Here is a 21,928-nt window from a genome sequence, read left to right as displayed (position 1 = left end):
TCTAGCTTATACCACGAAGATTCTGATTAAGAGATCCAAGAGATACTCATTCAATCTAAGGTGGAACGGAAGTGGTTGTCAGGCACGCGTTCGTGGGAGAATGATGATGATTGTCATGCTCATCACATTCAGGTTGAAGTGCGAATGAATATCTTAGAAGCGGAATAAGTTGAATTTAATAAAAAAAACAGTAGTACTTTGCATTAATCTTTGAGGAACAGCAGAGCTCCACACCTTAATCTATGGAGTGCAGAAACTCTACCGTATGAAAATACATAAGTGATAATGATTCAGGCATGGCCGAATGGCCAGCCCCCATGAAAGTCTAAGATAGCATAAAACTGATCAAAGATCTCTAATACAATAGCAAAAAGTCCTATTTATAATAAACTAGTTACTAGGGTTTACAGAAGTAAGTAATTGATGCATAAATCCACTTCCGGGGCCCACTTGGTGTGTGCTTGGGCTGAGCTTGAATGTTACACGTGTAGAGGTCAATCTTGGAGTTGAACGCTAGTTTGTAACGTATTTCTGGCGTTCAACTCTGGCTTGTGACGTGTTTCTGGCGTTTAACTCTAGACAGCAGCATAGAACTAGCGTTCAACGCCCTTTTACGTCGTCTAAACTCATCCAAAGTATGGACTATTATATATTTCTGGAAAGCCCTGTATGTCCACTTTCCAACGTAATTGGAAGCGCGCCATTTTGAGTTCTGTAGCTCCAGAAAATCCACTTTGAGTGCAGGGAGGTCAAAATCCAACAGCATCAGCAGTCCTTCTTCAACCTCTGAATCTGATTTTTGCTCAAGTCCCTCAATTTCAGCCAGAAAATACCTGAAATCACAGAAAAACACACAAACTCATAGTAAAGTCCAGAAATGTGAATTTAACATAGAAACTAATGAAAATATCCCTAAAAGTAACTAGATTCTACTAAAAACATACTAAAAACTATGCCAAAAAGCGTATAAATTATCCGCTCATCACAACACCAAACTTAAATTGTTGCTTGTCCCCAAGCAACCGAAAATCAAATAGGATAAAAAGAAGAGAATATACTATAAATTCCAAACTATCAATGAAACATAGCTCCAATCAGATGAGCGGGACTTGTAGCTTTTTGCCTCTTGAATAGTTTTGGCATCTCACTTTATCCATTGAGGTTTAGAATGATTGGCATCTATAGGAACTCAGAGTTCAGATAGTGTTATTGATTCTCCTAGTTCAGTATGATGACTCTTGAACACAGCTATTTTATGAGTCTTGGCCGTGGCCCTAAGCACTTTGTTTTCCAGTATTACCACCGGATACATAAATGCCACAGACACATAATTGGGTGAACCTTTTCAGATTGTGACTCAGCTTTGCTAAAGTCCCCAATTAGAGGTGTCTAGGGTTCTTAAGTACACTCTTCTTTTGCTTTGGACCTTGACTTTAACCGCTCAGTCTCAAGTTTTCACTTGACACCTTCACGCCACAAGCACATGGTTAGGGACAGCTTGGTTTAGCCGCTTAGGCCAGGATTTTATTCCTTTAGGCCCTCCTATCCACTGATGCTCAAAGCCTTGGGATCTTTTTTATTTACCCTTGCCTTTTGGTTTTAAGGGTTATTGGCTTTTTGCTCTTGCCTCTTGGTTTTAAGAGCTTTTGGCTTTTTCTGCTTGCTTTTTCTTTTCATTTTTTTTTTGCCTATATTTTTTTTTTCTGCAGGCTTTGTTCTTTGCTGCTTTTTCTTACTTCAAGAGTCATTTTTATGATTTTTCAGATTATCAAATAACATGTCTCCTTATCATCATTCTTTCAAGAGCCAACATATTTAACATTCTTAAACAACAACTTCAAAAGACATATGCACTGTTCAAGCATTCATTCAGAAAACAAAAAGTATTGTCACCACATCAATATAATTAAACTAAGTTCAAGGATAAATTCGAAACTCATGTACTTCTTGTTCTTTTGAATTAAAACAGTTTTCATTTAAGAGAGGTGATGGATTCATAGGACATTCATAACTTTAAGACAAAGTTACTAAATACTAATGATCATGTAATGAAGACACAAACATGGATAAGCACTTAACATAGAGAAAACGAAAAACAGAAAATAAGAACAAGGAATGAGTCCACCTTAGTGATGGTGGCGTTTCCTTCTTGAGGAACCAATGATGTCCTTGAGCTCTTCTATGTCTCTTCCTTGTCTTTGTTGCTCCTCCCTCATTGCTTTTTGATCTTCTCTTATTTCATGAAGGATGATAGAGTGCTCTTGATGTTCCACCCTTAATTGTCCCATGTTGGAACTTAATTCTCCTAGGGAGGTGTTGATTTGCTCCCAATAGTTTTGTGGAGGAAAATGCATTTGAGGCATCTCTGGGATCTCATGGTGATGAGCTTCATGCGTCTCTTGAGATCCATGAATGGGCTCTCTTGCTTGCTCCGTCCTTTTCTTAGTGATGGGCTTCTCTTCCTCAATGGGAATGTCTCCTTCTATGAAAGCTCCAGCTGAGTAACATAGATGGCAAATAAGATGAGGAAAAGCTAGCCTTGCCCCAGGAGAGGGCTTTTCGGCTATTTTGTAGAATTCAAGGGAGATGACTTCATGAACTTCTACTTCCTCTCCAATCATGATGCTATGAATCATGATGGCCCGATCCACAGTAACTTCAGATCGGTTGCTAGTGGGGATGATGGAGCATTGGATGAACTCCAACCATCCTCTAGCCACAGGCTTGAGGTCCAGTCTTCTTAATTGAACCGGCTTGCCTTTGGAGTCAATCTTCCATTGAGCTCCTTCCACACATATGTCCATGAGGACTTGGTCCAACCTTTGATTAAAGTTGACCCTTCTAGTGTAGGGGCGTGCATCTCCTTGCATCATAGGCAAGTTAAACGCCAACCTCACATTTTCCAGACTAAAATCTAAGTATTTCCCCCGAACCATTGTAATATAATTCTTTGGGCTTGGGTTCTTACTTTGATCATGGTTCCTAGTGATCCATGCATTCGCATAGAACTCTTGAACCATTAGGATGCCGACTTGTTGGATGGGGTTTGTTAGAACTTCCCAACCTCTTCTTTGGATTTCATGTCGGATCTCCGGATACTCATTCTTCTTGAGCTTGAAAGGGACCTCGGGGATCACCTTCTTCTTGACCACAACATCATAGAAGTGGTCTTGATGAGCTTTGGAGATGAATCTTTCCATCTCCCATGACTCGGAGGTGGAAGCTTTTGTCTTCCCTTTCCCTTTTCTAGAGGATTCTCCGGTCTTGGGTGCCATCAATGGTAATGGAAAAACAAAAAGCTTATGTTTTTACCACACCAAACTTAGAATATTGCTCGCCCTCGAGCAAGAGAAGAAAGAATAGATGAAGAAGAAGAAGAAAATATGGAGGAGAGGGGGGAGGGGTGTATTCGGCCAAGAAGGGGAAGAGAGGGTTGTGTTGTGTGAAAATGAAGAAGAATGGAGGGATTTATATAGGGAAGGGAGGGGGTAAGGTTCGGCCATAAGGGTGGGTTTTGGGTGGGAAATTGATTTTGAATTTTGAAGGTAGGTGGGGTTTATGAGGTAGGTTTATGGGGAAGAGTGGATGGATGTGAGTGGTGAAGTGGTTATAGGGAAGAGAGATTGAGGTGATTAGTGAAGAGTTTTGGGGAAGAGTGTTTATGGGATTGTGTGAAAGAGGGGTGAGAAGAAGTGAGTGGAGGTAGGTGGGGATCCTGTGGGGTCCACAGATCCTGAGGTGATCCTGTGGGGTCCACAGATCCTAAGGTGTTCAAGGATTTACAACCTTGCACCAAATTAGGCATGCAAAATGCCCTTGCACACAACTCTGGGCATTCAGCGCCAGATTGGTGCTTGTTCTGGGCGTTGAACGCCCATTTGTTGCCCATTTCTGGCGTTGAACGCCAGAACCATGCTTGTTCTGGGCGTTCAGCGCCAGCTCTTCTCCAGGGTGCAATTATGGCGTTCAAACGCCCAGATGCTGCCCATTTTGGGCATTCAGCGCCAGAACTATGCTCTGTTCTGGCGTTGAACGCCAGCCAGATGCTTCTTACTGGCCTTTAAACACCAGTAAGGTCTTCCTCTAGGGTGTGATTTTTCTTCTGCTGTTTTTTATTCCGTTTTCAATTTTTATATTTATTTTATGACTCCACATGATCATGAACCTAATAAAACATGAAAGAACAAGAAAAATAAAATTAGATAAATAAAAATTGGGTTGCCTCCCAACAAGCGCTTCTTTAATGTCAATAGCTTGACAGTGGGCTCTCATGGAGCCTCACAGATGTTCAGAGCATTGTTGAGACTTCCCAACACCAAACTTAGAGTTTGGATATGGGAGTTCAACACCAAACTTAGAGTTTGGTTGTGGCCTCCCAACACCAAACTTAGAGTTTGACTGTGGGGGCTCTGGTTGACTCTGTTTTGAGAGAAGCTTACTGTGCCTCTTTTTCATGTTTACAGAAGGGTAACCTTGAGTTGTAAACACAAGGGAGTCCTCATTCAATTGAAGGACTAATTCACCTCTGTCAACATCAATCACAGCTCTTGCTGTGGCTAGGAAGGGTCTTCCAAGGATGATGGATTCATCCTCATCCTTCCCAGTATCAAGGATTATGAAATCAGCAGGGATGTAAAGGCCTTCAACCTTTACTAACACGTCCTCTACTTGTCCATAAGCCTATTTTCTTGAATTGTCTGCCATCTCTAATGAGATTTTAGTAGCTTGCACCCCAAAGATTCCCAGTTTCTCTATTACAGAGAGGGGCATGAGGTTTATCCCTGAACCAAGGTCACACAAAGCCTTTTCAAAGATCATGTTGCCTATGGTACAAGGTATTACAAACTTTCCAGGATCCTGTTTCTTCTGAGGAAATGTCAGTTGATCCAGATCACTTAGTTCATTGGTGAACAAGGGAGGTTCATCTTCCCAAGTCTCAATACCAAATAATTTGGCATTCAGCTTCATGATTGCACCAAGGTACTTGGTAACTTGCTCTTCAGTAACATCCTCATTCTCTTCAGAAGATGAATACTCGTCAGAGCTCATGAAGGGCATAAGGAGGTTCAATGGAATCTCTATGGTCTCTAGATGAGTCTCAGATTCCTTTGGTTCCTCAAAAGGAAACTCCTTATTGATCACTGGACGTCCCAGGAGGTCTTCCTCACTGGGATTTACGTCCTCCCCTTCCTCTCCAGGTTCGGCCGTGTTGACTATGTCAATGGCCTTGCACTCTCCTTTTGGATTTTCTTCTGTATTGCTTGGGAGAGTACTAAGAGGGATTTCAGTGATCCTTTTACTCAGCTGGCCCACTTGTGCCTCCAAATTTCTAATGGAGGACATTGTTTCATTCATGAAACTTACAGTGGCCTTAGATAGATCAGAGACTAAGTTTGCTAAATTAGAGATATTTTGTTCAGAGTTCTCTGTCTGTTGCTGAGTGGATGATGGAAAAGGTTTACTATTGTTAAACCTATTTCTTCCACCATTATTAAAGCCTTGTTAAGGCTTTTGTTGATCCTTCCATGAGAGATTTGGGTGATTTCTCCATGAGGGATTATAGGTGTTTCCATAAGGTTCACCCATGTAATTCACCTCTGCTATTGCAGGGTTTTCAAGATCATAAGCTTTTTCTTCAGAAGATGCCTCTTGAGTACTGTTGGATGCAGCTTGCATTCCATTCAGACTCTGAGAAATCATATTGACTTGCTGAGTCAATATTTTATTCTGAGCCAATATGGCATTCAGAGTATCAATTTCAAGAACTCCCTTCTTCATAGGCGTCCCATTACTCACAGGATTCCTCTCAGAAGTGTACATGAACTGGTTATTAGCAACCATGTCAATGAGTTCTTGAGCTTCTGCAGGTGTTTTCTTTAAGTGAATGGATCCACCTGCAGAGGTATCCAATGACATTTTAGCTAATTCAGACAGACCATTATAGAATATGTCCAGGATAGTCCATTCTAAAAGCATGTCAGAAGGACACTTTTTGGTCAGTTCTTTGTATCTCTCCCAAGCTTCATAGAGGGATTCACCTTCTTTCTGTCTGAAGGTCTGAACATCCACTCTAAGCTTACTCAGCTTTTGAGGAGGAAAGAACTTGGCTAAGAAAGCCTTGACCAGCTTATCCCAAGAGTTCAGGCTATCCTTAGGTTGAGAGTCCAACCATATTCTAGCTCTGTCTCTCACAGCAAAAGGGAAAATCATGAGCCTGTAGACTTCAAGATCTACTCCATTAGTCTTAACAGTATCACAGATCTGCAAGAATTCAGTTAAGAACTGAAAAGGATCTTCATATGGAAGTCCATGAAACTTGCAGTTCTGCTGCATCAGAGAAACTAATTGAGGTTTCAGCTCAAAATTGTTTGCTCCAATGGCAGGAATGGAGATGCTTCTTCCATGTAAATTGGAATTAGGTGCAGTAAAGTCACCAAGCATCCTCCTTACATTATTATTATTTTTGGCTGCCATCTCCTCTTCCTGTTCGAGAATTTCTGAAAGGTGCTTGCTGGATTGTTGTAATTTAGCTTCTCTTAGTTTCCTCTTCAGAGTCCTTTCAGGTTCTGGATCTGCTTCAACAAGAATATTCTTGTCCTTGCTCCTGCTCATATGAAGGAGAAGGAGACAGAAAAATAATAATAGGGATCCTTTTTACCACAGGTATAGAGGTTCCCCTGTGTGAGTAGAAGAAAAGAAGAAGAAAAAATTCGAACACAAATGGAAGAGGGGGTTCGAATTTGGGTGAGATGAAGTGTTAGTAGATGAATAAATAAATAGAAGGAGATAAGAGAGAGAGAGAATTTTCGAAAATAATTTTTGAAAAAGAGTTAGTGATTTTCGAAAATTAAAATCAAAAATTAAAATAATTAGTTAATTAAAAAGAAATTTTGAAAAAGAGGGAAGATATTTTCGAAAATTAGAGAGAGAGAGAGAGAGAGAGAGAGAGAGAGAGAGAGAGTTAGTTAGGTAGTTTTGAAAAAGATAAGAAACAAACAAAAAGTTAGTTAGTTAGTTGAAACAAATTTTGAAAATCAATTTTTGAAAAGATAAGAAGATAAGAAGTTAGAAAAGATATTTTAAAATCAAATTTTTGAAAAAAGATAAGATAAGGAGATATTTTTGAAAAGATATGATTGAAATTATTTTTGAAAAAGATTTGATTTTTAAAATCACAATTAATGACTTGATTCACAAGAAATCACAAGATATGATTCTAGAACTCAAAGTTTGAATCTTTCTTAACAAGCAAGTAACAAACTTGAAATTTTTGAATCAAAAACATTAATTGATGATGTTATTTTCGAAAATTAGGAGATAAAGATAAGAAAAAGATTTTTGAAAAATATTTTTAAAATTTTCGAAAATAAATAAGAAAAAATGAAAAAGATTTGATTTTTGAAAAAGATTTTTGAAAAAGATAAGATTTTTAAATTGAAAATTTGATTTGACTCATAAAAACAACTATATTTTAAAAAGTTTTGAAAAAGTCAACTCAAATTTTTGAAATTTATGAGTGAAAAAGGGAAAGATATTTTTTGTTATTTTTTAATTTTTAATGATGAGAGGGAAAAACATGAAAAAGACTCAATGCATGAAAATTTTGGATCAAAACAATGAATGCATGCAAGAATGCTATGAATGTCAAGATAAACACCAAGAACACTTTGAATGTCAAGATGAACATCAAGAACTTATTTTTAAAAAATTTTTAATGCAAAAAAAACATGCAAGATACCAAACTTAAAAATTTTTCATGTATAGACACTACGAATGCAAGAATGCATATGAAAAACAAGAAAAGACACAAAACATGAAAACATCAAGATCAAACAAGAAGACTTACCAAGAACAACTTGAAGATCATGAAGAACACTATGAATGCATGAATTTTTCGAAAAATGCAAGATGAATATGCAATTGACACCAAACTTTCAACTTGACTCAAGACTCAAACAAGAAACATGAAATATTTTTTATTTTTATGATTTTTTTATTTTTTTGGATTTTTGTATATTTTTTTCGAAAAAACATATAGGAAAAAGAAAATAAGGATTTCAAAATTTTTTAATATGAATTCCAGGAATCTTGTATTCTTAGTCTAAAGCTCCAATCCAAGGGTTAGGCATGGCTTAATAGCCAGCCAAGCTTTAGTATGTAACTCAGACATGCCACGGCTGACATTCCAATTAACTTGCCTCTATGCTGATGGTTGGAACCCCCTATCCAAAAGAATTAGACATGGCTTTACAGCCAGCCAGGCTTCAACATGCTTCATGAAACTCTAGAATTCATTCTTAAAAATTCTGAAGAAAAATATATTTTTGAAAAGATTTAATTTTTTTTTTTCGAAAACAGATGAGAAATTTTTGAAAGGTTTTTGAAAAATTTTTGAAAATAAAACAAAAAGAAAATTACCTAATCCGAGCAACAAGATGAACCGTCAGTTGTTCAAACTCGAACAATCCCCGGCAACGGTGCCAAAAACTTGGTGCACGAAATTGTGATCTCAGGCAACGGTGCCAAAAACTCTATACGCACATCTTAATAAATCGTTTTTCATTCACAACTTCGATACAACTAACCAGCAAGTGCACTGGGTCGTCCAAGTAATAAACCTTACGTGAGTAAGGTCGATCCCACGGAGATTGTTGGTATGAAGCAAGCTATGGTCACCTTGTAAATCTCAGTCAGGCGGATATCAAAATAGTTATGGAGTTTTCGAACATAAATAATAAATAGATAGAAAATAAGGATAGAAATACTTATGTAATTCATTGGTTAGAATTTCAGATAAGCGTATAGAGATGCATTCGTTCCTCTGAACCTCTGCTTTCCTGCTGTCTTCATCCAATCAATCTTACTCCTTTCCATGGCTGGCTTTATGTAAGGACATCACCGTTGTCAATGGCTACTTTTTATCCTCTCTGGAAAATGGTCTGATGCGCTGTCACTGCATGGCTAATCGTCTGGAGGCATCACCCTTGTCAATGGCTGCATCCCATCCTCTTGTGAAAATGGTCCAAATGCTCTGTCACAGCACGGCTAATCATCTGAGGTTCTCGATCATACTGGAATAGGATTCACCCTCCTTTTGCGTCTGTCACTACGCCCAGCACTCGCGAGTTTGAAGTTCGTCACAGTCATTCAATCCCAGAGTCCTACTCGGAATACCACAGACAAGGTTTAGACTTTCTGGACTCTCATGAATGCCACCATCAATCTAGCTTATACCACGAAGATTCTGATTAAGAGATCCAAGAGATACTCATTCAATCTAAGGTGGAACGAAAGTGGTTGTCAGGCACGCGTTCGTGGGAGAATGATGATGATTGTCACGTTCATCACATTCAGGTTGAAGTGCGAATGAATATCTTAGAAGCGGAATAAGTTGAATTTAATAGAAAAACAGTAGTACTTTGCATTAATCTTTGAGGAACAGCAGAGCTCCACACGTTAATCTATGGAGTGCAGAAACTCTACCGTATGAAAATACATAAGTGATAATGATTCAGGCATGGCCGAATGGCCAGCCCCCATGAAAGTCTAAGATAGCATAAAACTGATCAAAGATCTCTAATACAATAGTAAAAAGTCCTATTTATAATAAAATAGTTACTAGGGTTTACTGAAGTAAGTAATTGATGCATAAATCCACTTCTGGGGCCCACTTGGTGTGTGCTTGGGCTGAGCTTGAATGTTACACATGTAGAGGTCAATCTTGGAGTTGAACGCCAGTTTGTAACGTATTTCTGGCGTTCAACTCTGGCTTGTGACGTGTTTCTGGCGTTTAACTCCAGACAGCAGCGTAGAACTGGCGTTCAACGCCCTTTTACGTCGTCTAAACTCGGCCAAAGTATGGACTATCATATATTGCTGGAAAGCCCTGGATGTCTACTTTCCAACGCAATTGGAAGCGCGCCATTTTGAGTTCTGTAGCTCCAGAAAATCCACTTTGAGTGCAGGGAGGTCAGAATCCAACAGCATCAGCAGTCCTTCTTCAACCTCTGAATCTGATTTTTGCTTAAGTCCCTCAATTTCAGCCAGAAAATACCTAAAATCATAGAAAAATACACAAACTCGTAGTAAAGTCCAGAAATATGAATTTAACATAGAAACTAATGAAAACATCCCTAAAAGTAACTAAATTCTACTAAAAATATACTAAAAACTATGCCAAAAAGCGTATAAATTATCCGCTCATCAACTAGGCATCTGGATTCCTACAGCGGAGTAGTCCCTGGGTTCTTCTGGTTATCATTTTATGTATATATGTACTTAGCTTTCTCTCCAAGAAACTTGATTATTTTTTCCCTCATAGAGGTTACAGGAGAGTTAAGGCCTTGTTTCTATATTTTGGGTGTTTTAGGATACTTGTATATGTATGTAAATATTCTCTGGCCAGCCTTGGCTTCGCAGGCTGAGTCAGGAGCTAGTTATGCTGTATTCTTGCCTCTCTATTCACTCTTTTGCTTATTCATATCTATAACCTTTAGGTTTCTTAGCACGCAAGTAATTCCGTTCTCTAAGTGTTGCGCTTTTTATTTTGCAATTTTTCTTACCCGTTTTTCAAGGCTCCTAATATATTATATTTTTCCACTATTATACATATGTATTTACTGATTAGAGGTCCATAACACCACACTACCTCTGTTCTACGACATAAGCGTAAAGCTCTGAGTAGTAGGGTGTTACAGGTCAGACTTATAACAGAGGAGGGAGTCAAAGAGGGAGAGGTCAGGCATGTCTGTACACTTTGACATGTCAGGATGCTCAAGCTTCTAATGTTGTGGTGGCAGGTACTTTACAAGTTTGTTCTTTATATGCTCGAGTGTTATTTGATACGGGTTCTCATTATTCATATGTATCTCCATATCTTGCATCTCATTTCGATAAACAACCTGAACTGTTATCTCACCCATTTCATGTTGGCACTCCACTTGGAGTCTCCATGGTGGTTGGGGTCGTGTATCGATCTTGTGTTGTTAGAATTAATATGGTTGATACCTTAGCTGACTTAATTCTTCTAGAACCAATGGAAGATATTGATGTTATCCTAGGTATGGATTGGTTAGCAGCTTGTCATGCTGATATGGGTTGTTACTCCAAAACTATGAAGTTTGACATTTCGGGTGTCTCACCTTTTATTTTTAAAGGTGACGATTGTCCCACTTTAGCTAGCATCATCTCATCTATGAGTGCTATGGAATTTATGGATAAGGAAAACCAAGAATTTTTGGCAGTAGTTAGAGATGTTAATGCTGAAGTGCCTAGTCTTGATCAGGTCCCTATTGTTAGGGAATTTCCTTACGTGTTCCTTGATGAGCTACCAAAGATGCCACCTGACCACGAAGTTGAATTTTCCATAGAATTAGTCCCGGGAGTCCAGCCTATGTCTATTCTTCCCTATCGTATGGCTCTAACTGAGTTACGAGAATTAAAGGTTCAACTCGAGGACATGCTGGAGAAAGGATTCATTCATCCTAGAACTTCTCCATGGGGACCTCCTGTTCTATTCGTAAAGAAGGATGGAACGATGCGACTATGTGTGGATTATCATCAGCTCAATAAGATAACTGTCCGTAACAAGTATCCATTGCCGAGGATTGATGATTTGTTTGATCAACTTCAGGGAGCTACCTGTTTCCCTAAAATTGACCTACGTTCAAGGTACCATCAATTGAAGATAAAAGAGAGAGACATTCCAAAAACTACCTTTCGTACTCGTTATGGACACTATAAGTTCTTAGTAATGTCCTTTGGTTTGACAAATGCGCCAGCAGCCTTCATGGATCTGGTGAACTGAGTATTCAAACCTTTCTTAGATCATTTTGTTGTCGTCTTCATCGATGACATCTTGGTATATTCGAAAAGTGCTACAGAGCATGAGTATCATTTGATGATTGTGTTACAAACCTTAAGGGATCACAAGCTTTATGCTAAGTTTTCTAAATGTGAGTTTTGGCTTGATCAAGTGACATTTTTGGGGCACATGGTATCAAAAGATGGAGTCATGGTGGATCCAAAGAAGGTTGAAGCTGCTCAGAAGTGGCCAATGCCTACTACAGTGATGGAAATTTGTAGCTTTCTAGGGTTGGATGGCTACTATCGGCGATTCATCAAGGACTTCTTGAGAATTTCTGCACCATTAACCAAGTTAATTCAGAAGAATGTAAAGTTTCAATGGCAGAAGCTTGTGAGGAAAGCTTTTAGACGCTTAAGGCTTGTCTAACCTCAGCACATGTTCTTGTTTTACCTTCTGGGTCTGGGGGATTCTCAGTCTTCTGTGATGCATCTCGGATAGAACTTGGTTGTGTATTGATGCAACACGGCTGCGTTATTGCCTATGCCTCACGACAACTCAAGAAGCATGAGTAGAATTATCCAACTCATGACCTGGAAATGGTAGCGGTCATTTTTGCTTTGAAGATTTGGAGACACTACCTTTATGATGAGACCTGTGAGATCTATATGGATCACAAGAGTTTGAAGTATATATTTCAACAGAAGGATTTAAATTTGAGGCAATAGAGATGGACGGAGTTGCTAAAAGATTACGATTGTACCATTTTGTATCATCTTGGAAAGAAATATTTAGCAGATGCCTTCAGTAGGAAATCTATGGGTAGCTTGGCCCATATCACTCTTGCAAGAAGACCAATTGTTGAAGAAGTCCATCAATTAGAGGCCTATGGAATTCAATTTGACCTTGGAGAATCAGAAGTTTTTTTAGCACTTGTTCGAGCCCAATTTTCCCTGATAGAACAGATCAAGGTTGCACAAAGTGATGACCCGAAACTAAAAAATCTTATGGAAGATGTTTGCAATGGGAGTAACTCAGACTTTTCTCTTGATCAAGATATTTTGCGTTGTGGTCAACGCTTATGTGTGCTAGATAACCACGACTTGAAGAAAGCTATTTTTGAGGAGGCTCACAATTCTAAGTACACAGTTCATCCAGGCTCCAATAAGATGTATCAAGATTTGAAACAATTGTTTTGGTGGGAAGGCATGAAGAAAGACATAGGAGTTTTTGTTTCTCATTGCTTAACTTGCCAACAGGTTAAAGCTGAACATCAAAGACCTGCTGGGTTATTGCAACAAATTGAGATACCTGAATGGAAGTGGAAAAAGATTACGATGGATTTTGCAATAGGTTTTCCTCGTAGTTTTAAAGGTTTTGATTCAATTTGGGTAATTGTGGATAGAATGACGAAGTCAGCCCACTTTCTTCCGGTGAACACAACTTTTAGTACAGCTCGGTATGCTCAACTTTATGTTGATGAGATAGTTAAACTGCATGGAATTCCAATGTCCATTATTTTAGATTGCGGACTTCAGTTCACCTCTCATTTTTGAAAATCTGTTCAGAAAGTGTTATGAACTGATGCGTGAGCATCTTTCCTATCTTTTCCTAGTGAATTTGCATTTAATTTGTTGAGTTTAATCAAGAATTAATTATCTCTTAGCCACTATGGATGCTACTTTGAGTTGTGTGCAATTCTGTTTATTTTAGGTAGTATTTGGTTGAATTTGATGGAGCTTTCACAGAAAAAGAGAAGAAGGCTATATAGGGCAGGAATGGCTTAAAGGATGGAGAGGAAGCTTGCACAAATGGAATCAGCACAAGAATTAAAGGAGATGACAGCGAGGAGCGATGCGTGCGCGTACCTGACGCTTGCGCGTGATTTGGAGATTTGCTCAGCGACGCGTGCGCGTACCTGACGCGTATGCATGACACGCAAAGAAGACCATCGACGCGTACGCATGACTGACGCGTACGCGTGACATGCGCCACGTGCAGAAAACACAAAAAACACTGATTATTTAATTAATTCTGATTTAAACTTTATTTTTATTTTAAAATAGGAAAAGATATTATTTTAGTTTTAGAAAATATATTTTAAATTAATTAGGATTAGATATAAAAGAGGAAAGAAACTTCTCTTCTGGGGGGGAACATTATTCCACTTTTCATTCCACTTCAGCCCAATTTACAGTTGACCAGAATCCTAGTTTTCACTCTTTTCCATGAGCAACTAAACCTCCACTGTTAAGGTTAGCAGCTCTATCTATTGTATAGATTGATACTATTATTTTTCTATTTTAATTCATGTATTGATTTCTATTTCAAGAATTATTTTCGTTCTTTATTTTATGAATTTGGGTGGAACGGAAGTATGACCCTCTTTTCTAATTGAATTCTTGTATAACTTGGAAAAGCTCTTTACTTGAACAACAGCTTGAAAATAATTTCTCCTAAATTCTAATTTTCTGGACTTAACGGGATACGTGACATATAATCCTCTTATATTTGGGTAATTAGGATTTTTGTGGCATAATAACTAGAATTAAACTTCACCCCCTAATTGGAATTAATTGACCAAGGAATTGGCGATTGATGAGAGTTAGAGGAGACTAGAAAGGTCTAAGGAATTAGGGTCTAGTCACATATAGTTGCCATGAATTAAATCTTGCATGATTAAAATAAATTAATAAGAAAAGTCAATCCGAAAAATAGATATCTCTAAAACCTTAACTGCCTTCTCCATATTTTATTCCCAACTTATTTACTTGCCTGTCTTCTGATATTCTAAATTACTGTTTAATACTTTTGAATACCAAAACACTCTTTTCTATTTGTCTAACTAAGTAAATTAATCAAACATTGTTGCTTAGTCCCTCAATCCTCGTGGGATCGACCCTCACTCACCTGAGGTATTACTTGGTACGACCCGGTGCACTTGCCGGTTAGTTTGTGGTTATAATTTCCGCACCAGGAACTCATCTGGATCTTAGCACAGCTTTTCACCCTTAAACTGATGGACAGTCAGAGAGGACGATCCAAATATTGGAAGACATGTTAAGGTGTTGTGTTCTAGATTTTGGTGGGAATTGGGACAATTATCTACCTTTGATCGAGTTCTCTTATAATAATAGTTATCAAGCCAGAATTCAAATGGCACCATTTGAGGCTCTTTATGGGAGAAGATGCAGGTTACCTATTCGGTGGTTTGAGGTTGGTGAGGTTAAGCTTTTGGGGCCAAATTTGGTACAAGATACAGTTGAGAAGGTTCACATAATAAGAGAACGTTTATTAGCAGCTCAAAGTAAGCAGAAGGCTTATGTTGATAACAGAAGGCGTAACTTAGAGTTTTCAGTAGGTGATCAGGTATCTCTTAGAGTGTCGCCTATGAAAGGAGTGATGAGGTTTGGAAAAAGAGGCAAGCTTAGTCCTTGCTACATTGGTCCATTTGAGATATTAGACAGAATAGGTGCAGTTGCTTACCGCTTGGTATTGCCACTTGAGTTGTCTGTGATTCATCCAGTCTTTCATGTATCAATGTTGTGCAAATACCTTTCTAACCCATCTCATGTGCTTGCACCACAAGCCATAGAGCTAAAGGAGGATTTATCATTTGAAGAGGAACCGTGGCTATAGTTGATCGCCAAGTAAAGAAACTACATTTTAAAGAGATAGCATCGGTGAAAGTTGTTTGGAAAAATCATTCAGAAGAAGAAGCAACTTGGGAGGTTGAGGATGCCATGCGCGACAAGTATCCATATTTGTTTTGAGATTGGAGGTAATTATCATATAAGTTTGAAATTCGGGGACCGAATTTCTTAAGGGGGGAGAATGTAGTAATCGAGAGAGAGAGGAAAAAAAAGGGAGAGCACGTGAGGGGCACATGCCCCACTTAAATTTTCTTTCTCTCTTGCCCCCTCCTTCGATGATCCCCTCCCCCCTTCTGTCTTTCTTTTCTTTTCATTTCTTCCCAAAAATAAAAAACTTAAAACCTTCACTTCCCTTTTCTTCCCAACTACATTTTCTCATCTCTTCTTTTTGCAACCAACTACCCAATATCATCAAACTTGCCTTCATCATCTTACTTCCTTTTTCTTCTTTACTCTATCTCTATTTATTCAAAATCTCATTTTCTTAAAACTCCCAAATCATGGAATTTCAATTTAATGAGTGCAGGAAGTATTCAACTTTGAGTTTTGATTATTATTGAGGTTTCAAGGGAACTCTTTGACTAAAAAATTAGCCATATCCCCAATTTTTATCATTCCTATATTTATGGGTATGCATAAATCTGAATTAGGGTTATTAGGGTTAGGAAATTTGGGGCTTCTGTCAAATTGAGTAAGATTTTATTAATTGACAATATTGTTAGCTTACAAATATTATTATTGTCATATTTCTAGAGTTGTAAAGTTATTGGACATCAATTGGTAGCTCGGTAGCGCGTTCAGAGTTGCTTCCAGTTCATTAGAACCAAGTTGTGAGTGGATATTATGTCTATAATTATTTTTAAGTATACTATTATCAATATTTAAATTGAATAATTATTTTTAGCATTTGAAAATATTTGATTGTTGTGATTTTTGAATAATTGGAACGGATATCGATTTCTGAAAATCTCATAATTTTATAAAGATACACACGAGACGATATTTATGTATTTTCTAAAGCATACTTGTTTTTCTTATTTGTATTTGTTAAACTTTAATTAAATTTTTAATATGCATTCTTATATATACTCTATTTTTTATGAAATTATTAATATGTTACAAGTACTAGAAATGGTTATATGTGATTTGGTTTAGATTGGTTTGGGAGGCTCTGATTAGAAAACCATAGTTAACGGCGGTTATGACGTTAACCTAGATGCATCTGGCTCAGACCTCAGCTAGCAGGAGTGTTGCTAGCCTAATGTGTAGGCCACATGTTGGATCTGTTATACCGTACGGGCACACTAAAGGAAAGGGCTACCCTTAGAGGTGGAGCTGCCCTAAGTGTGTAATATTCGATTTGATTTGACTTTTGGAATGAGAACTCTCATTTCAGTTCATTCCGCTTAATTATTTATCTATTTATTTGCATAATTAATTAATATGAATTTCTCATCTTTGGAAAGAAATATATTTTTTATGATAAAACTTGTATTGTCTCGTGTGGGTTGTAGATGTAATGTTTGCTCATTGAGTTGCAAAAGTCACCCTATTATATTCCCATGTCTTTTAGATATAGGAGTCATTCCAAGTTCCATTCCACCTGCCCCTTAGTATATCTTAGTCATTTCGATGAGCCCTTCTTCTTTCCAAGGGTTAAGTAATTATGTAATGGAACATTTGCTAAAAATCTAGATTATGTCAATGCTCCATATGCCACAAGCAGGATCCTTGTGTGGGTTATGATATTTTAAATCTCGAACTTTTTAGATAGTAATTATAATTTGGTTATGTAAGACGTATAGATTTAACTATATACTCTAGTTATCAACTTAATATATATGATGCATATTTTGGACATGTTTGGAATATGTTGTTGTTGTTGCCTCTGAAAATGGATGTTTATTATTGATACAGGAAGATAATATTTATGTTGGTAAGGTCCTAGAAACGAGGAGATTCTATCCGTTTTTCTAGAAAAGTAGGTCGTTTGGCTTGCGGAGGGACTTGTCCCTTGAGCGCCAGTCATGACTTGGTTTGGGTCATGACATATTCTTTCGACTTGATAAAAACAGAACAAATATTCAACATGCTTTTAAAAGACAAACAACTCGTGCTTCTTGAAGGAAAATGGATGCCATCTATTTCTGAAATTAGAAATAACAAATTTTGTAAATTTTTCATCAAGCTCTCGGTCATTATACTAATACTTGTGTATGTTTCAGGGACGTGATACAGAAGGCAATTGAAGATGGTCAACTAAAGTTTGCAAAGAAACCTGAGATGAAAGTAGATTCTGGTCCTTTTCAGGTCACGTCAAACTTTGCTAAAATCGAAGAAATGCTTTTCTCAGTCAACATGGCTTCTGTCGAGCCTATGGGGAAGGATGATCAATTTAAACTGGATATGTTCGAAGCGGAAAGGCCAATTTACCCAAAAACAGGAGAGGATTTGTTGGACATTTTTTTAAGGCAAAGAGAAGAAGAAGAAAATGTTGCTATCTATCCTCGATGTAGTGCTTTGTTCGATGCTTCAACGGCTAAGGCTTTCGATTCATACAAAAAGAGTCGAGAACATGTGCATCAAGAAGAATTGAGGCAAGCTTGACTAAAGCAGGGAAATAAGAGTCAAGACTCTTCAAGTGGCCCTGTTAAGCAACAGATGCGTACGGTGGTTACTATCGATCAGAAACTCTATGGAGTGTCAAATCGAACTAGAGTCCCGCTTGCTAATGTGTCGAACAATAAGTGGGTACAGAACAATGATCCAAACTACTCAATGAACTATAGCTTTAATGTTCCTGGAGGAGGTTTTGAAAATCGGGATAGAAGCCAGAAAAGAGGTGCTTCTCGACGAGGGGTAAGCAAAAGAGGTGGCAGTCGAGCTAGATCTGGATGAAACTTTCAGGACAAAGCTCCCTTCATTCCAAGAGCTGTGGCTCAAGCACAAGAGGCTTATTTCAGCATAGAAGACCCATATCCCAAGTTGAGTAAATAGAGCAAGTCACCAAATAAACAGGAACAAGAGGAGAATAAAGCATCCTCGACCAAGAACCAATGGATTTGTCAAAGAAAACATCGGCTGTCAAAAAATCATCCAAGGGTAAGGAAGAGGAGGAGGCATTAACTAAGACCTTCGACTCCGAATTTGAAGATGACTTAAATGTCATGTTTGGTGAGACTGGTTTTGGTTATGTAGCCACAGTGTTAGTACTCCCTTTTGATTTTCAGGGTGACTCTGTAAGCCCTTGGAATTGTCTCAAAAGGGATTACGATGATATCATCCCAGGGACTAATGTAGGTTTATCGAAAGTTAGTTGATTAAAGAAGGGTTGTTTGAAAGGCCTAATGAGATAACCAAAGATCATCTTCGACCTCTGCATATTAAAGCTAAGGTCGAAAGATTGGTGATTAATCACATTCTGGTTGATGGAGGAGCAACGATTAATTTACTACTTGAAAGTATGCTACCTTTGTTCCAAAAGACAGTCAAAGATTTGGTTAAGACAAACTTGGCTGTTATTGGATTCAATAGTAAGTTAACAACAGTCTTGGGAATGATCTCACTTAGGGTCAAGGTAGGAAGTGTCGAAAGACCAACAATCATTATAGTAGTGCCTACCAAGGCAACTTTCAATATGTTGTTGGGGAGAGATTGGATCTATGGAGTAGGGACAATTTTCTTGACACTGCATCAAAATTTGGTGCTCTAGGACAAGGATGGAAGAATTGAAGAAATTGAAGCTGATGATAGCCCTACTTACTATGTCGAGCAGATGAATGTCAACTTTAAAGAATATCATACTAGTGTTCAACCACTAGATATTGATATGAGCATCTTTGACCCATCTCTTATCAAAAGTTGTTATGTCGAGGCCCATAGTATGAAGTTGGTCTTTAAGGCCAAGGAAAGTTTGGCCACACAATCCATTTGATGGATATATTGGGCAATTGGGCTCAACTCTTAGCCTATATGGCTGAGAAAAAGGAGTGCACAAGAAAACATATACTTGATTGTATATATGATCTCAACAACCCTACCTCCGTATAAAAATCACAATAATCGAAGCTTCAAAGAAGGTTTCTGAATGAAAAATTGAAGATAAAAATGTCAAAATCGACTACTCCACTTCCGGGGCTCTCTCGGCCGAACTTTACATGGAAGGATAGCAGCTCCACCATCAATTTCTCCCGAATAAAAGTGACGTCAACGTGAAGAAGAGGAAGATACGAACATTTTGGATTAGATTTTTTTAGGGTTAAGTACTGAAATCGTCCCTAAGGTCTGGGGTGAAAATCAAAATCGTCCCCGACCTTTTTTTTATTAAAATCATCCTCAACGTTACAAAACGTTATAAAATCGTCCTTTTCCACTTCAATTTTATTTTTTTACCATATTACCCTTCATTATTAATAAAAATAATTAAAAATAATATTAAAAAATTAAAATAAACCTCCCCCTCCCCCCACCCCTCTCAACCCTCCCCCTTCCTGTAACTCTCCTCACCCCCCACCCCTCACCCCTCACCCCCTCACTCACTCCCTCACCCCCTCACCCATAAAATTTCAACTATATACTATTTCTACCTTCACCCCATTTCACAATGTCATGCCCTCCTCCGACTCCGGCGAAAGCCGTCGATCAGCCAAGCCTCACAACACTTCCCTAGCCCCACCGCCGGCCGAGCAAGAGCACCTGCCATGCCCTCCCTGCGACTCTACTAATACCAAGTTCTGCTACTACAACAACTACAACTTCTCCCAGCCTCGCCACTTCTGCAAGTCCTGCCGCCGCTACTGGACCCACGGCGGCACTCTCCGTGACATCCCCGTCGGCAGTGGAAGCCGTAAAAACGCCAAGTGCTCTCGCACCGTTCCTTCAGCCTCCACCGCCACAACCTCCTCCTCCGCGGGTGCGGCCGTCACCTCGGTTTCTTCTGTGACCCCGCTCACCATGGTTCCCGTGGCCGGGAACAACCACCCCGGAGCACCCGTGCAGTTCGGTGGGAGCTTCACTTCGTTGCTGAGCAACACACAGCAGGGTCCTGGTGGGTTTCTGGCTCTGGGTGGGTTCGGGCTTGGTCTTGGGCCTGGCCTCGAAGATGTTGGATTTGGGATGGGGATGGGGAGAGGCGGTTGGGCTTTCCCAGGCGTGGTGGCGGACGGAGGCAGCATTGGCGGCGGTGTTGCGGGCTCTGGTGTTGGGCACACGTGGGGTGAGGGGGAGTGGGGTTACGGGAGTGGGGTGAGGGAGTGAGGGGTGAGTGAGTGGGTGAGGGGGTGAGGGATGGGGGGTGAGGGGTGAGGGAATTACCGGAGGGGGGAGGGGTGAGGGTTGAGAGGGGTGGGGGGAGTTTGTTTTAATTTTTTTAATATTATTTTTAATTATTTTTATTAATAATGAAGGGTAATATGGTAAAAAGAAATAAAATTGAAGTGGAAAAGGATGATTTTATAACGTTTTGTAACGTTGAGGATGATTTTAATAACAAAAAAAGGTCGGGGACGATTTTGATTTTCACCCCAAACCTTGGGGACGATTTCAGTACTTAACCCATTTTTTTTATTGGAGTTACAGATCGTAAGAAATCGAAGCTTGAAGGTCACGGTTTCATGGAGGTATTCATTTTCTCTCTCACAGTCTTTCTCTCTTGTTTTCCTTATGGTTTCGGTGGTTTATGAGAGAAAATAGGATTAGTTAATTAATTATGGTGGTGTGGTGGCAAGGGAGGGGGCACGTGTCACATTCTTAAACTGCTGAGTCAGCGATTTAAATTATAAATATTTTAAATGGATAACTATGAAAACTGGATATATTAAAATACAAGTAATAATATATACAGGGATAAATATGTATGAGTTACTAATATAAATGACATTAGTAACATAATGATAAAAGATATACGATTAAGTATTAGCAAAGCCAAATTCATAAAAGAGTACCGATATTTACTCATATCGGCAGATATCGAGCTCGATAATAATATCATTAACTAAACTCTATTTTAAATAAAAAATATCATTTACTCAAATTAATATATATATATATATATATATATATATAATTTTTATTACTTATAAATTATTAAAATCATAATTTTAATTATGTAAAATATATTATCATAACAAAAATATATATATAAATTCAAATTTAATTGAACTCAATAGTTATAAAATTAATTTAATTATTTTTAATAAAATAATATCTAAAAATAATGAGTTCAATTTAATATATAAATCATAACTTAAAATAAATTGATAATAATTAAAATTTTGGATGTTACAACTGTAACTGAAGCAGAAGAAGCAGCTGTAATGGATGGAGAAGTAGTTTGGTGCTAAGCTGATTGAGAATCCATGAAATAGTAAAGAGCGATTTTAGAGAAGAAAAGAATTTTCGAAGACAATGAGGAATGGTGAAGATAATGATAGTGAATGGGAATGAACAAAGTACTCCTAAGGGAATATGAAGA

The 21,928-nt window shown here is 38.3% G+C and overlaps 1 non-coding gene and 1 pseudogene across 1 annotated transcript; both read left to right on the top strand.

Annotated features, from left to right (window-relative positions):
• Positions 1-5,970: 5,970 nt before the first annotated feature.
• On the top strand, positions 5,971-6,078 carry LOC148546379 (small nucleolar RNA R71). Its single transcript, XR_015900225.1, has one exon. It is a non-coding gene; the product is annotated as a small nucleolar RNA R71 (small nucleolar RNA).
• Positions 6,079-20,064: 13,986 nt separating this feature from the next.
• LOC148546378 (dof zinc finger protein DOF5.8 pseudogene) lies at positions 20,065-20,712 on the top strand (annotated as a pseudogene).
• Positions 20,713-21,928: the final 1,216 nt, after the last annotated feature.

The sequence above is a fragment of the Arachis ipaensis genome, chromosome B9 (assembly GCF_059453495.1).
Source record: "Arachis ipaensis isolate K30076 ecotype BB chromosome B9, ASM5945349v1, whole genome shotgun sequence".
Taxonomy (NCBI): Eukaryota; Viridiplantae; Streptophyta; class Magnoliopsida; order Fabales; family Fabaceae; genus Arachis; species Arachis ipaensis.
This window is presented reverse-complemented; position numbering and strand designations above follow the sequence as displayed.